Below are 17,579 nucleotides of genomic sequence, written 5' to 3' on the forward strand. Positions count from 1 at the left end.
TGGGAGGACCAGATGCAAGACACTGGGAAATATAGGGAAAGAAAGTCAAGAACATGTATGACAAAAAAGTAGAAGAGCAAAAAAAGACAGCACTAATCACACACCCTGGATCTTCTTCAGCCTCTGTTGATGGTTTTCTTCACGTCCCTAACCTCTAAATGCTGCTGGGCACAATGAGTCCTTGAACCTCTTCTTCACCTACACTCATCCCTTTAGTGATCTTATCCATACTCATGGCCTTGAATACCATCCATATGCTTATGACTCTGCAATTTTTAATCTCCAGCTTAGACCTTCCTCCTGAGCTCTAGACTTTCACATCATCAACTGCCTCCAACTGACAATTGAAAAGGCAGCTCAACTTTAACAAGCCTGTAATTGACCTTCCTGTTCGATCTTCTCCATCTCAATCAACAGCAACTCCATTCTTCTAGTTCCCAAACCAAAAATGTGGAACCGCCGTTACCACCTTCATTTCCCTCATACTTAACATCCAATCTGACTTTGAATCCTAATTTCAAAAACCCAGAAGCTCACACTTCTCATCCTACTTCTACACTGGTCCAGCCACTGTCACATTTTGCCTAAATTATTTCAAGAGTCTCCTAGTTGGTCTTTCTGCCTCTGCCTTTGCTCTCCCTTCAAATTTTATTTTTAACTTGAACAGCTTCTTTTTTATTTTTCCCAGCTTTATCCAGTTATTAGTCTATTCTTGATCCAGCATCCAGAGTGATGCTGTTCAAATCTAAGAGCGTGTCATTCCTCTGATCAAATCTATTAAACACCTTCCTATCTCACTAAAAGTAACAGCTAAATGCCTCACAATGATCCATAAGGCCTTATATATTCTGGCTCCCCCCTCACTCCTCTGACCTCTTTTCCCACTCCTCTCCAGCACTCCAAGGCAGCCACACTAACCTCCTCGTCATTTCTCAAATATCCCAGCACACTCTTCCCTCAGGGCCTTTGCATTTGCTGTTCTCTATGTGCAGATTACGTTTATTTAAATAACAGCAGAGATCACTTACTCAAGATTTTTAGTCAAAAGTCACATCAGGGAAGCATCCCCTAAGTCACCTTGTCTAAACTTGCAACTCCACTGATGTTTCCCATCCAATTCTCCACTTTATTTTTCTCTGCAGCCCTATCAGAGTGTAAGACACTATAGATTTTTACATATCTATCAGATAACTGGTATGTCCCATAAAAGAATATAAGCTACATTAAGGTCTAAAATTTCTTATCTCTTCTGATCACTCTGTATCTCTAAAACTCAAAAGTGCTTGGCATATAGGAAATACGCAATAAATATTTGTAGAATGATTAGGTGAATCAGAGCAGATGTGAAATAAATCAGATTTTGTCCAATATCCAAAACTGATGGAAAAAGAAAACAAATGTTTAAATATACCATTTAGAAATATAAATCTAGCCAATAAAAAAACTAACATAATCATTATCAAAAGTTAGGAGTGTGCTGGGATTTCCCTGGTGGTCCAACTGTTAGGAATCCGCCTCCCAATGCACGGGGTGCAGGTTCAATCCTCATCAGGGAACTAAGATTCCATACACCACAACTACAGAACCCACACCAGAACGAAGGCCCTACACAGCCATAAATAAATAAATATATATATTTTAAAATTAGAAAAGTGTTGTTGTGAGTTAAACCTCATCTTTCATTACAGAACTCAAATGTCTGAATCTGATTAAACAAGAAATGGCAATACTGTAGTGTTACTTAGTTTTACAATATTAAAAGCTAAAAAGATAACCTCCCAGAGAAGTAAAAACAGACACTTAAAAAGGGTTACCTCTTTGTTTAAAAGGATCACTTCTGTGAAAGGGAGCCAACAGTGGGAATGGACTCTTTGATTTTTATTATAAGTTATTTTTAAAATAATCTATGCATTTATATTTCTCTGTTAAAAGCATTTAACAGACCTCATCAAAATTAAAAACATGCTCCATGAAAAAAAACCTCTTAATGAAAAGACAAGCCAGAGAGAAAATATTTGCAAACCACATATCCTACAAAGAACTAGCACACAGAATATTAGAATTCTCAAAACACAATAAAATAAAACCCAATTACAAAATAGGCAAAAGATATGAACAGACATTTCCTTGAAGAGGATGTACATATGCAAAGACGCATGTGAAAAGATGTTCAACATCATTAGCCACTGCTGCTGCTGTTGCTAAGTCGCTCAGTCGTGTCTGACTCCTAGCGACCCCATGGACTGCAGCTCACCAGGCTCCTCCGCCCATGGGACTTTCCAGGCAAGAGTACTGGAGTGGGGTGCCATTGCCTTCTCTGCATTAGCCACTAAGGAAATGCAAATTAAGACCACAATGAAGGCTTCCCTGGTGGCTCAGTGGTAAAGAATCCACCTGCCAATACAGGAGACACAGGTTCAATCCCTGATCCGGGAAGATCCCACATGCCTCGAAGCAAATAAGGCCCTGTTGCCACAACTACTGACCCTGTGCTCTAGAGCTCTGGAACCACAACTACTGAAGCCTGCACGCCTAGAGTCCAGGCTCTGCAGCAAGAGAAGCCACTCTGCAACGAGAAGCCCACTCACTGCAACTAGAGAAAAGCCTGCACAGCAACAAAGACCCAGCACAGCCAAAAATAAGTAAATAAATAAAATTGTTAACACACACACACACACACACACACACACACAAACTGAGATATCACCACACACTATCAGAATGGCTAAAACAAAAGACGGACAACACTTATCAGAATGCCTGAAAGAGTGACAACACCAAATGCTGCTGAGAATGGACAGAAATTGGACGTCCAATGCCAGTCGAACTGTAAAATGATACAAGCGCTCTAGAAAACAGATCAGCATTTCTTAAAAAAAAAAAACCTGAACATGCAACTACCATGTGACCTAGCAACTGTCCCCCTGGCCATTTATCCTAGAGATATGAAGACTTATAAAAACCTGTAGGCAAATGTTCATAGCAGCTTTATTTATGCTAGCCAAAAACTAGAATCAACCCAGATTTCCATCAACGGGTAAATGGTTAAACAAATTGTGATACATCCATACCAGGGAACACTACTCAGCAATAAAACAAACCACTGATACATGCAACAACTCAGATAGATCTCTAGTACGCAGTTTGAAAAAATCCAACCTTCAAAAACTATATACTATATGATCTTATTTACATAAGATTTTAAGTGACAGAACTTTACCAATAGAGGATGGTCTTTAATTTTTTTGGCTGCTCCTTGCAGCATGTAGGATCTCAGTTTCCCGACCAGGGATCAAACTTGTAGCCCCAGGATTGAAAGCATGGCGTTTTAACCACTGGACCACCAGGGAAGTCCCGAGGATGGTGCTAACTACTGGTTGCCGGGGGTTCACGTGCAGGTGAAGGGGATGGATGTGGTTGTAAAAGGGCAACACTAGAGCTCCCTGTGGTGTTGGAACTGTTTGCATCTTGGTCACAATGGTGGATAAACCTACACAGACAATTGAGCAGTATACAAATTACACACACAAGTACAAGCAGAACTAGAGAACTCTGAATCATTTCATTGAATTTTAGCAATGCTGATATTCTGGTTGTGAAATTATACTATAGTTCTGCAAAATGGTACCATTGGGGAAAACTGGGAAAAGTATACAAAAAAATCTCTGTGCCATTTCTTACAAAAGCATGTGAATCTATAATCATCCCGGGACGTCTCTGGTGGTCCAATGGCTATAACTCCACACTCTCAATGCAGCGGACCCAGGTCCAATCCTTGGTCATGGAACTGGATCCCACAAGCTGCAACTGAGAGTTTGCACACCACAACTAAAGATCCCGCACACCACGACAAAGATCGAAGATGCTGTGTGCCACAGCCCTGACGAAACCAAGACCCAGCGTGTCCAAATAAATAAAAATAAATATTCATCATCATCTCAATTTTTTAAGCATTTAACAGAAATAAAAATATCTTCAGCATATTTTACAACGCTTCATGTTTAGGACCAAAGGCTTACATCAGCAAGACAACAGATAAAGAGAGGAAGATCTTTTGGAATTTTATGATGTATAAAACTCACAAGCAGCTTTTCAAAATGTCTGCTGTAACGAATAAAGACAACATAAAGAGATCAGTACACATGTGTTTTCTAGAGCTTTCATTGTTTTGGAATCAACCCCACATTCTTTGCAGTTTCGTGGCCTTTTCACATGCTGTTCCCTCTTTTTGGAAAGTTCCTCCTCCCACATGCCACACTTCTCCCCATCCCTTCAACTATGCCTAACAAATTCGTATTTATAATTTACATCATCTTCTCAAAAAGGTTTTCCCTTATCCCCCAGATTAGGTCATATATCCTATTTTTCCCCTGTTTACAATGATCACAATTTTCACTGAATAACTATTTATGTAATTATTCAACATATGTCTCTATTAAAGTGTAAACTCCATGATGGCAAAGATGATTTAAAACACCCGCCACAGTGCTTGCACGTTTACTGAATGTAAGCATTCAAGTTTTTTTTTCTTTTTTAAAGAAAGAGCAACATGTTCATGCAAAAATGGAAAAGAAGTAGCATGAGAATTCTCAAAACAGTACCATCCATTTATAACAACGGGTACGCACGCATTCTGTCCCCAGTGGTTCAAACCCGGGTCCTGAGCCACAAAAACATAGATAAGCCTGGCACGTGGATCCTAAAGAGGTATCAGAAAAACTTAAACGCCTACAAAAAGCAAAGAAAGGTAACATAAATGATTGAAGTGGTTGGGTTTAAGAACAAAAGCACAAGCCCTAGGAAAATGAAAAAAAAGAACAGCTGGCCTCAGTGTCCAGGTACAACAGTGAGTTACAGGCACTATGACAGACCACAGCACTCATGTCCCATCTAAGCAGAGATTGGCTGCTACTCACAGCTCTAGCCAACTGTTGCCAATAATACAGCAGTTGTGTTACTTCTGAACTAGTAATCCCAGAAACGGGAAACTGAAGTTCCATGTGAAATTTCCCTATTTTTAAATTCTATCAATTAATTCAAATATATTTTAACAACCATGTATGGGCCAACTAGAACCCACCTGCAGGCCAAAGTAACTCCACCAATTTGCGGATTGATCTAAAGTGTCCAATTGATGATTTGAAAGAAAAATTTTAAATGCAAACACAGAGTATTAAATAGAACACATACACACAAAAAATATTTATTTTTGAGATAAAAATCGTAGCCTTTCACCCCAAACTAACATTCTCTTAACAACCTCCCTTTTCTATTCCACCACTCTAAAACTCTTGCATTCTTCCTTGATCTTAGAAGAATTTGGGCGCTGAATAATCATAAAGAAAGAGAGGCACTTGAGTTACAAGGACTCAAAACCCAGGTCTGCCACTTACTAGCAATATATTCTAGTGTAAGGTTTTTAACTTCTTTGCCCGTCACTCCCCCCTACTAAGTAACATAAATGATTGAAGTGGTTGGGTCTAAGAACAAAAGCATTCAGTAACAGAAGTAATGCAATGTGTTCATTATACAACTCTTTAAGGATGAAATTAAATGGCAGTATATATCAAACATCCAGACTAGTACCCAAAAGAGAGGATAAATTCACAAATGGGCAATGTTAAAGATTTACAACAGACAAAGTAAAAAGTGAATACTGTTAAGAGTATGAATTAAACATTCTTGAGTCTAAAACTGGTGAAGATTCTTTGGTTGGTAGGTAGAAACCATTCCTAACTTTTGATAATATATCTTAATTTTTTTATTATTTTTCCTATAAGTCATATCCAAGCTAAGAATGAGGAATTCTTATTTTGTTTCACACGCACAAGACAGATCACAATTTGAATAATATAGGTGCAAAAAAGTTGCTACCTTCGCAAAAGAGATTCCAGCTTAAGTACCAATAGAATGCTAGTTAAAACAATCCTCAAATCAAATTTCCTGCTCCACAAAAATAAATCCTTTTATCCTTAGGGCAAGACAACAGGCACAGATAAAAGAACTGATCCATTAATGCATTTAAATAAATTCCTCCAAACACTAATATACCTGCTTTTCCTATTTGGCTGAGGTAACTGTTCAATGACCTGACTGATGGAACCACGTGTGTCCAAATGAGAAGAATCCAGAGAGTCTGAAAAAAATAACTGGATATTAGCACAAAAGGCATTCACCACCAAACTTTAATACAAGTTCAGGAATGTGGACAATACCAATCTAATCAGCTGTATTAGAAAACCAACCTTGTGCGTACCTACTACACACCAGACACTGTGCTAGACTTCCTTACACACCTCACCACAATTACATAATATTTAAATCTACCCAACTCCAATATGAGCACCCTTGCAAAGGGATCTCACCTGCGGCTTTGTTTTCTTTCAGATGCTCATTGAAGCCACTCTTACTGTCTCCTTGTTCTTCTTCAGCTGTTTGCTCAGTATTGACTCAACATCCTAAAAAATACACATGCACAATATACCCACTGTATATGAGATAATCCAAAATGAGATATATTTTTATGAAAATATAGATTTCATTTTCCAACCAACTTTACCCAAAAGATAGTGATCTCCTAAGTACTTACATTTGCAGGCTGGTCTAGATTAGGGGTGGGGTGGGGTGGGAATCTACTCAATCATTTCCAAGCAACCTATCACTCACCAACACAGGGTTCTCTTTGTGCGTCTGAAGATTAGGAAGGTGTCGAGCTAGCACACTGAAGTGAGAACCAGAATCATCTTCTAGAACCTGGCTTTCAGGCTGAGAATCTTCAATTATCAGGCAAGGAGTGTCTTGCTGAGAGAAATCTGAATCCAACTGACTTCCAGTAGGGTCCATCTGCTCCCCTGGAATGGAATAACAAAAGATCAGTTCCGTGTAACCTACTAGCCTTCCTCACGCAGTCTGAGCTTAAAATAATGAGGCAGTTAAGTACGAGACTTGGAAAGGGGGACGAGTGTAGGACTCTTCCTATTACAACATTGTACATAAGCACTTTCCTGTCATACCTGCCACGGCCCGATTTCCTCTTGCTTACAATCAGCCTGCCTACCCTTCTCTCCCCTTCCATCACCTTCGCGTAGACACCCTTTCCCCTCCTTCCTAACCTCTACTCTCCCCGCCCCTTTTTTCCATCCCCCACAACTCTCCCTACGTCCTTCAGGCGCCTCTACCGCTCCCCAAAAAGCATCTTTGGGAAACCTCTGATCGTCTGAACCCCTACAGCCGTTCCTGCTTCCTCACGACCACCCGGGTCTTCCTAGCGAGTGCTACCCCACCCCCTCCTTGGGGCCCTCCAACCCTTCCCCCGTCACCGCCGCCATGCTTGCCACCCCGCCCCCTCCGGTTTGCCACCCCTTCAGACGCGAAGCCCAAGCCTTGAGAGCCGACTACTCCCCCTTTTCCCCACACAGTACCAGGCATCCCGGCGGGAGGTCCCTCGCTCTCGTCCTAGAGGTTTCCCCACGCTCCCCAGGTCCCTCCAGCTCTATCCCCAGGTCGCCGCTGTAGCCACCGCCGCCACCAGCCGCGAACTCCCCCTTTCCCGTCGCGTCACGCAGCATCGGCTCGCTCATTCGCTGCTGCTGCCCGCCACTCAAGAAAGGCTGTGGGTAACTGGCGACTGAGTCGGAGTGCCCCGCCCCACGTAGGAAAAAGGAACACGGCGGCGTGTTTCCATGGCAGCCTGGACTTTGCAGGCCCTCCCTCTAGTATAGCTGGAGAATGACAGTATCCTTGAACCGAAGGGACCTTGAGAGGGCATGAAATATAGTCCGATGCCTCTCCAGGACGGTTGTCTGTACCACTGCTCAGACATAAGAGAAAAGACAATTTTTTTTTATTGTTCATGCACCATAAGGCCCTACTCTCACCCTCTTGCGTGGAAAAGGTTTCCTGGTTTTCTAATAAAAGGGCAAAGAAGGATGGCTAGAATTTCAGAGCTAGTGAAACTGAAGAGAGAGAGGACTCTTCGGGGTTTGCCAGGTCAACCAGGATCCCCTTCTTAGGCCTCTACTTGAATTCAAGGGCACACATTAAATACGTCTCCACCAGTTCTTTTTTTTCCTATTTACATTGTCTGAGGGCCCTGGTAAGCCATATTTTCCCCCCATTGCCCTTTCCAGTCTGGAACATAGTTCAAGCTTCATATTTGCTTATCGGTGACCTATCTTTTATGGAATTGCAGCCTACAGAGACCATGGCCCCAGACATTTTTTGCACCTCCGTTTGAGATAACTGAGCACAGTAACTGTCGGTGATGAAGAGAACAGCTGCTGCTCTTTAACTAAATGACCTCAAAGATCCCTCCAAGCCCTGAGAGTCTATTATCCTAATTATGGTGCTAGGGTCTTATAGAGGGTGTGGCAGCTGTGACTTGTATTATTGAAGGAGGTCCCATGAGGAATATATTGTTTTGGGGAGGGTATTTTTGTTTTCTGTTTTTAATTTAAAAGGTGGTTGGATCTGAGATGGAATTCTAGCCAGAGCAGCAGTCAATAGGGAAAGCACCCAGCACTCTGCCAGGCATATACATAGTAGGTATTCAATAGGAAGTAGTTTTCTCTCTCTCTACCCCAGACTCAGAATGACTTAAGCACAGTCCAACCATGATTCTCTAATTCTGGAAAATACCCAACACTTGATATAGGCTAAGCTGAAGTGGAGCTTCGTATCAACCAATCTTCTCCCTCCTGTTATAAATTACATTGATCGTATTTTCCAAACAAAAATCAAAGCATGTCATCTGAGTATATGTTACTTGTGGGAACAAAAGGACAGACTCTTTGAAATGAAACTGTCCTGAAAAATCTAGAATCTACTGTTGCTATAACTAGAATATAATTAGGGTCCCCAGAATGTTTTATTAGTGGAACAAAAATGGAAAGGAGCATACAGAGACATATCCCACTTCTTAATCCTCAAATCCTTTATAACTGACTCCTGTCTTCCCTCCTACTCCTAGTGTAGCAGAAGACCAGTGACCAAATAAATGCAGTCCTACAAGAACCAGGTAAGGTCAATATTGACTACACTAGATAGACAAAGTGAATTCATCTGCTTGATTTGAGAGGACACAATCATGTCCTGTTGTATGCAAATTTTGACCTTGATTCCCATAAAAATTCTCCATAGTCACTATATTTTGGGTCTTTTCTGTCCTGCTGTTGCATCTTCCATCTCCAAGCAGGACATAAATAGGTAGACTTTCTTGATTATTTGACAAACAACTGTATGTGTTTATCAAAACTTACAAAACTGTACTAAAAAGGGTAAATTAAACTTCAATAAGCATGGCTTCCCAGGTGCCCCAGTGGTAAAGAATTTGCCTGCCAATGAAGGAGATGCAAGAGATATGGGTTTGATCCCTGGAGAAGGAAATGGAACCCCACTCCAGTATTCTTGCCCAGAAAATTCCATGAACAAGGAGCCTCCTGGGCTACACCCCATGTGGTTGCAAAGAGTGGTTGTGTTCAGTTAACACAACTGAGCACAAACGTGGCTAAAAATAGATAAATAAATGAGCCTGAGCCATTACCATTACTAAATAAAACAAGACCTTTTTTAAAAAGAACTGTGAATTCCTTGTTAAGCAGGATGATAATTAAATTAATCATTAAATTTCCCAAAGAGATCAGAAAATGCAGGCAGGATGATTACCCACTGAGGCTGTGATTGATCACAGTTTGGTGATCTAAAGGCCTTTACTGACTCTTAGACTGCAAAGGACCATCAGCATATCTGCCTGTCTACAGGTGCATCTTTACCTAAGCCACCCCCAAGAAATCTAATCTACCTCTAAAGTTCTCCCAGACAAGAAAATTCCATCAAACCGCATGTTAACTCACTTTGAAGTTTAACAAACCTCATTGTCAGAAATTTTTCTTCTAATCATATAATCTGAACTCTTTATTCTAGAATTTAGAGCCATTTTCACTCATATTGTCCTTAATTGGTAATTTTAAAACCTGGACAAATTCTCCTAAGAGTAGGATCATCTCAGCTGTCCCAATAATTCTATCAATCAAACAATGAACATAAATGCTACATAATGAGCTCGATAGTCTTTTCCTGAGGTCTCCTCACAGACTTCTCTAAGCAAAAGAACCCTAGATGGTTTAATACTACCTCACAGACACTATTCACCAGCCTTTATATTTGCTTCATGGTTTTCCCTGAAGCTCAGCAGCAGAGAACTTTACTGAAGATGAGTAAATTTAATGATAAACTAAAACATACCCCTTTTAAGCTGCAATATTAAATTATTACAAACTTAAATTTAACATGTAATTGATTCTGACCTCTAGGCTGTCTTCTGTTGCATGTGGACCTATACAATCATACCCAGGCATAGACCAATAGTATTGATATAATTAATAACTGTATTACAGTTTTACTATGTGTCAGGCATGTACTCTGTTTTACATTCACTATCTCACCTAAAAGCTTCATAACTCTGAGGATTACAGATGAGGACACTCAAAATTAGAGAGATAACATAATTTGCACGATGTCTCACAATCTGTGAGAACCCAGTCTAACCTCAGAGGTTTTATATATCTGATTTACATATATATATTTTATATATATGTCTCATTTATATATACATGATTGAGGAGGAACACTTAACAGAGGAATGGCAAAAGAGTTGACAAAAAACTTTCTCATTTTAGAATGTATTTTTGAGTATAAATATGGGTGTCCCTAGTGTCCTAGAAATTCATAATAATTAAAATAATATCAAGAGAAAAATAATATGGAGAAAAATGAAAAGTTGTCAACTTCCCACTCTTATGAAGAAATTAAGTCAATAAAGAGGTGATGATCAAAATGTGAAAGCAAATTGCCTAAAGTAGTCAATAATTGCCTCTGATATATTAACTTCTTAACACCAGGCTGATATGCTTAGTGCTATGCAATGCTATGCTAAGTCACTTCAGTCGTGTCCGACTCTGTGTGACCCCATAGACGGCAGCCCACCAGGCTTCCCCGTCCCTGGGATTCTCCAGTAGGGCCCTGCAACCCCTGCAGTGGAAGCAATCTTAACTGGTCTGTATCATCTCTACAGAAAGTCCTCCTGTTAATTTTAAGGAAGATTTTTTTTTAAGTTTAGACCAGCAGAAAAGTTACAAAAAGAGTATAATTGAAAAACAACAGTATAATGATCTCTCAGAAACCCTTTCACCTAGATTCACATGTTGTTAATATTTTACCACATGGCTATTTATCTTTTTAATTGTGGTAAAATATGCATAGCATGAAATTTACCACTTTAACCACTTTTAAAGGTACAGTTTAGTGACATTAAGTACACTGATGTATTTAGCCTCCCAAACTCTTATCCATCCAACACTTATTTCCCCCTTCCCCTCTCCCTTCAGCTCTTGGCAACCACCATTCTACTTTCTGTCTCTATGAATCTGACTACTCTAGGTACCTCAAACAAATGGAATCATACAATATTTGTCTTTTTCTGTCTTATTTCACTTAGCAAAATATCCTCAATGTATATCCATGTTGTAATTTTAATAGCAGGTGTTAGAATTTCCTTCCTTATTAAGCCTGAATAATATTCTATTGTAGGTATGTATCACATTTTATCGTCCTTGTTCATTTTAAGCCACTTTTCAAACTTTTCCAGAACTCCAACTTTGCCACACCCAAGTACAGATGATGCCCTGAAGGCATGTTAGCAGACTCCCACCAAGGCAGCCACCTCTTTCAGGTTGCTAATTTTCCCGCTGACCAGTTAGCTGTAGGCCCTCTTACTGGCCTGAGTCTCTCAAACACACAATATTAAGCACAATTGTGACTTCAGAATTAGCTGCAATTTCCTCCCTTCCACCTTTTCAAATGTTTAACCCAAACTGCTTAATTCCACCAGAAGCTGCTTACCTGGAAACAGAGAGGTAGCTGTGGGAAACAAGAAGCTGTGGGATGAGGGGGGAACGAAATAGAATCCTCGCCTATTTGAACACTGACAGGGCTTGCCATGCTCCCTTCTCTGGCTTATTCCCTCTCCTTATAGAAATATTCAAATCACCACATCCTGGAAGCACCTCCCCTCTACTCTTCTATCAAGCTCTGGACTTTTCCTCTCTCCTTTCCCTCCAATCTCCACTTTCTCCATACTTATAACTCCATAATCCTTTACAATCTGGGTTTAATCCCCACAAATCTAGTGCCTGGAACAAAGCAGTTACTCTAAAACTGTGAACAACTGATTCTGAAATTTTCTTGTCAAGTCACCTCATTAGCTTTGGTCTCTATCATGTTTGATGGTGTTGCTGATTCCCTTCTCTTTAAAATTCTCATCCTGTAACCTAAATGCAAACTAACAACGGATGGATGGATAATTAAAAAAAAAAAAAGTGAGGTAGACAGAGAGAGAGAATGCAATACTACTCAGCCATTAAAGAAAAAATGCAATCTTGCCATTTATGACAACATGGATAGACCTTGAGGGTATTATGATAAATGAAGTAAGTCAGATGGAGAAAGACAAATATCATATGATTTTAGTCATATGTGGGACAAATAAAAAATAAGTGAACAAATGAACAAATCAAACAAACACGTGGATACAGAGAACAGAATAGTGGTCATCACAGGGGAAGGGATTGGGTGAAGACAAAGTGGCTAAGAGGGTCAACTCTATAATGATAGATGGAAACTAGGCTCCCCTGGTGGCTCAGACAGTGAAGAATCTGCCTGCAATGTGGGAGAACTGGGTTCAATCCCTGGGTTGGGAAGATCCCTGGAGGAGGCCATGGCAACCCACTTCAGTATTCTTGCCTGGAGAACCGCCATGGACAGAGGAGCCCAGGAAATAGTCTCTGTTCATGAGATTTCCCAGGCAAGAACACTGGAGTGGGTTGCCATGCCCTCCTCCAGGGGATCTTTCCAACCCAGGGATTGAACCCAGGTCTCTCACATTGCAGGCAGATTCTTTACCATCTGAGCCACCAGGGAAGCCCAAAGAAATTAACTGTTTTCAAAATTAAGTCACTGTAGCAAAAACTGAAGCCCCAAAATGGAAGAATGCTAAATGTTGTCTTATCCTAAAGAGCTCAATAACTATAAGACACAATAAAAGTGCTGTAGGAATGCATGCTGCTGCTGCTGCTGCTGCTAAGTCACTTCAGTCGTGTCCGACTCTGTGTGACCCCAGAGACAGCAGCCCACCAGCCTCCCCCGTCCCTGCATTCTCCAGGCAAGAACACTGGAGTGGCTTGCCATTTCCTTCTCCAATGCATGAAAGTGAAAAGTGAAAGTGAAGTCACTCAGTTGTGTCCGACTCCTAGCGACCCCATGGACTGCAGCCCACCAGGCTCCTCCGTTCATGGGATTTTCCAGGCAAGAGTACTGGAGTGGGGTGCCATTGCCTTCTCCGATAGGAATGCATAGGAGGGAAAACTCAAAAGAAAGAATTTTAGTCATGTGGTTATAATGAATATTTAGTGAGTATTTACTGTATTCTAGGAGCCTGGCAGGCTATGGTCCATGGGGTTGCAGAGTCAGACATGACTGAAGCGACTCAGCACACACACACAAGCTCTGTTTACTCTCCCTCCTTGCTTTATCTCATCCAGTCTCATACTGTAACTACCATTTATATACCAATGACTCCCAAGTTTATATGTCCAGCCTAGACCTCTTTCTCAAATCCTGAACCTACACCTAACAGCCTATTCAATATCTCCATTTAGATTCCAACTGACATCTCAAACTCGACATGCTTAAAACTGAATTATTTGGGTTGCTTCCATGTCTTTACTATTGTAAATAGTGCAGCAGTGAACACTGAGGTGCACGTGTCTTTCTGAATTCCAGTTTTGTGCAGATATATGCCCAGGAGTGAGACTGCAGGATCATATGGCAACTCTATTTTTAGTTTTTTGAGGAAACTCCACACTGTTTTTCATAGTGGCTTCGACACTTTACATTTCCACCAACAGTGTAGGACGGTTCCCTTTTCTCCACGCCGTCTCCAGCAATAAATGCCCAATCTTTTCAACTATATCTCCACCCACTTATGCCCAAATGATCATTTATAAGAAAATCCCAGATATCATAAAATTTCATGCATAAATATTTATCTGTGTGTTACAGAGAATCTTTTAAACATAACAATTAACACACCTAAAGAAAATTAACAGTAACTTTGTAATGTTATCAAATATATAGTGTTTAACTTTCTCCAATTGTTCATAATTTTACAGTTCCAAACAAGATTTGTGCATTGCATTTGGATGACACTACCTTCAGTTCAGTTCAGTCACTTAGTCATGTCCGACTCTTTGTGACCCCATGAATCACAGCACGCCAGGCCTCCCTGTCCATCACCAACTCCCGGAGTTTACCCAGACTCATGTCCATCGAGTCAGTGATGCCATCCAGCCATCTCATCCTCTGTCGTCCCTTTCTCCTCCTGCCCCCAATCCCTCCCAACATCAGAGTCTTTTCCAATGAGTCAACTCTTCCCATGAGGTGGCCAAACTACTGGAGTTTCAGCTTTAGCATCATTCCTTCCAAAGAAATCCCAGGGCTGATCTCCTTTAGAATGGACTGGTTGGATCTCCTTGCAGTCCAAGGGACTCTCAAGAGTCTTCTCCAACACCACAGTTCAAAAGCATCAATTCTGCGGCGCTCAGCCTTCTTCACAGTCCAACTCTCACAGCCATACATGACCACAGGAAAAACCATAGCCTTGACTAGACGAACCTTTGTTGGCAAAGGAATGTCTCTGCTTTTGAATATGCTATCTAGGTTGGTCATAACTTTCCTTCCAAGGAGTAAGCGTCTTTTAATTTCATGGCTGCAGTCACCATCTGCAGTGATTTTGGAGCCCAAAAAAATAAAGTCAGACACTGTTTCCACTGTTTCCCCATCTATTTCCCATGAAGTGATGGGACCAGATGCCATGATCTTCGTTTTCTGAATGTTGAGCTTTAAGCCAACTTTTTCACTCTCATCTTTCACTTTCATCAAGAGGCTTTTGAGTTCCTCTTCACTTTCTCCCATAAGGGTGGTGTCATCTGCATATCTGAGGTTATTGATATTTCTGCCAGCAATCTTGATTCCAGCTTGTGCTTCTTCCAGTCCAGCCTTTCTCATGATGTACTCTGCATAGAAGTTAAATAAGCAGGGTGACAATATACAGCCTTCACGTACTCCTTTTCCTATTTGGAACCAGTCTGTTGTTCCATGCCCAGTTCTAACTGTTGCTTCCTGACCTGCATACAGATTTCTCAAGAGGCAGGTCAGGTGGTCTGGTATTCCCATCTCTTTCAGAATTTTCCACAGTTCATTGTGATCCACACAGTCAAAGGCTTTGGCACAGTCAATAAAGCAGAAATAGATGTTTTTCTGGAACTCTCTTGCTTTTTCCATGATCCAGCGGATGTTGGCAATTTGATCTCTGGTTCCTCTGCCTTTTCTAAAACCAGCTTGAACATTAGGAAGTTCACAGTTCACGTATTGCTGAAGCCTGGCTTGGAGAATTTTGAGCATTACTTTACTAGCATGTGAGATGAGTGCAGTTGTGCGGTAGTTTGAGCATTCTTTGGCATTGCCTTTCTTTGGGATTGGAAAGAAAACTGACACTACCTTAGGCCTCTTTTAATCTTTAAGTTTTTCTCTTTCTTATTTCCTGCAATTTATTTGTTGATGAAACCACATCATTTGTTCTGTAAAATTTCCAACTTTGTGGATTTTTCTTATTACATCCCTGTGATGTCATTTACAGTATTTTTTTATTTTTTATAAATGGGACAGAGAGGTATGCTTGTTCATATTTATGTTCCTTTTTTTGGCAAGAATAATTGGTATCATAAACTTCCTACTGCATCTCATCAAGAAGTATATATTAATAACATTTGGTTTAATGTATTTTTGTTCTGTTACAATTGACCATTGGGTTCAAATATTACCACCTTTTTACTTGATAGTTTAGCAGTCATTGATAATTATAACCAAGATGAATTATTTCACTAGGGGCTGTAAAAAAAGTGATATTCTAATATTAACATACTACTTTCATCTATTAGGTAGAATTCTTCTATAAATAAGAACTTATAGAATAGTCAAGTATTTGAACATTTAGAATAGTCGAGTATTTGATTAGTGAGGGAAAGGCAGGGCTTCCCTCATAGCTTAGTTGATAAAAGAATCCACCTGCAATGCAGGAGACTCCAGTTTAATTCCTGGATCAGGAAGATCCCCTGGAAAAAGGATAGGCTACCTGCTCCAGTATTCTTGGGCTTCCCTTGTAGCTCAGCTGCTTGCCTTGTGGCATGACTCAGCTGGTAAAGAATCTGCCCGCAATGCGGGAGACCTGGGTTCAATCCCTGGGTTGGGAAGATCCCCTGGAGAAGGGAAAGGCTACCTACTCCAGTCTTTTGGCCTGGAGAATTCCATGGACTGTATAGTCCACAGGGTCACAAAGAGTCGGACATGGCTGAGCAACTCACTTCACTTCAGAGAAAAGCAGGACAAACGTTTCTTTCTTTTGATTTACTAGTTTTCAAAATAGTAAGTTGAGGTCCTCCATGTAATACAGAATAGTTCTCTAAATAATGAGGTTGTCCAGCATACCCCAAAGATTACTTAAGAGAGTTTTGTTTTTAGTATCACTATGACCTGTGGGTTTTAACACATTTGGTGTGCTTCAAACCACTGCAATTATTGTTTATTTTGAAATACACACTGTCCCATCTTTGGACCATGGAAGTCGTCTCAGATTAGCTCCAAAGTTCTTTTGACATGACTTTAGCACTCTTGGATGGCTTTGTTGCTTTCTGGTATAACAAGATGTTCCAGGTTCATCTTGTTTATTTCCTGCCACAGATCTAGAATCAGATGTTTCTCTGAGAAGCCTTGGTTCATTTAGTAGTAAATGGTATTTAAAGACTACAATTTAGACAGTTGGAATACTTACTGCTACTGAGTTGATCATTGTTTGGCTTTATCTAACTAAATCTTAGGGTTTCAGGGATTTTATCCAACTTTTTTTATTCTATATCTCTTTTTAGCATAATCAACAACTTGATTCCTAATAACATTAGCACAATTTATTTTATTCAATTACATATATAAAACTGTTTCCAAAAAACTCCCAATATTATTACTAACAAGATCACTAATAATAACATTTTAACATTTTTTGCAGTTTCTTTCTTTCCTTAGGGTACATCCCATAAAAATGTATACTTAAGATATATGCTACAACATGGATGAATCCTGAGGACATTATACTAAGTCACATAAGACAGTCACACACACAAAAAAACAAAATACTGTGTGATTCCACTTATACAAGGCATTTAGAATAGTCAAAATCAGAGACACAGAAAGCCAAACGGTGGTTACTAGGGACTAGGGGGTATGGAGGAGAATTGGGAGTTCTTATTTAATGAGTATATTGAGTTTCAGTTTTACAAGATAAAAAGAAGTATGGAGGCTACGGCCATACTCTCTTGAGTGTGCCTGATCTCATCTGATCTCAGAATCTAAGCAGGGTTGGATCTGGTTAACATATGGATGGGAGACCACCTGGGACTACTGACTACTGTAGG

At 40.3% G+C, this 17,579-nt stretch overlaps 1 protein-coding gene across 3 annotated transcripts in view; it reads right to left on the reverse strand.

Annotated features, from left to right (window-relative positions):
• TP53BP1 (tumor protein p53 binding protein 1) overlaps positions 1 to 6,459 on the reverse strand; it is a 66,690-nt gene extending 60,231 nt beyond the window's left edge. For all 3 annotated transcript variants that reach the window (XM_070358809.1, XM_070358808.1, XM_005892598.3), the window contains exons 1-2: positions 6,366 to 6,459; positions 6,052 to 6,136 (exon numbers count right to left, since the gene is read on the reverse strand). The gene's annotated coding sequence lies outside the window, so the exon portion shown is untranslated. The remainder of the gene's footprint in view (positions 1 to 6,051; positions 6,137 to 6,365) is intronic.
• Between the last annotated feature and the right edge of the window lie 11,120 nt (positions 6,460 to 17,579).

The sequence above is a fragment of the Bos mutus genome, chromosome 21 (genome assembly GCF_027580195.1).
Source record: "Bos mutus isolate GX-2022 chromosome 21, NWIPB_WYAK_1.1, whole genome shotgun sequence".
Taxonomy (NCBI): Eukaryota; Metazoa; Chordata; class Mammalia; order Artiodactyla; family Bovidae; genus Bos; species Bos mutus.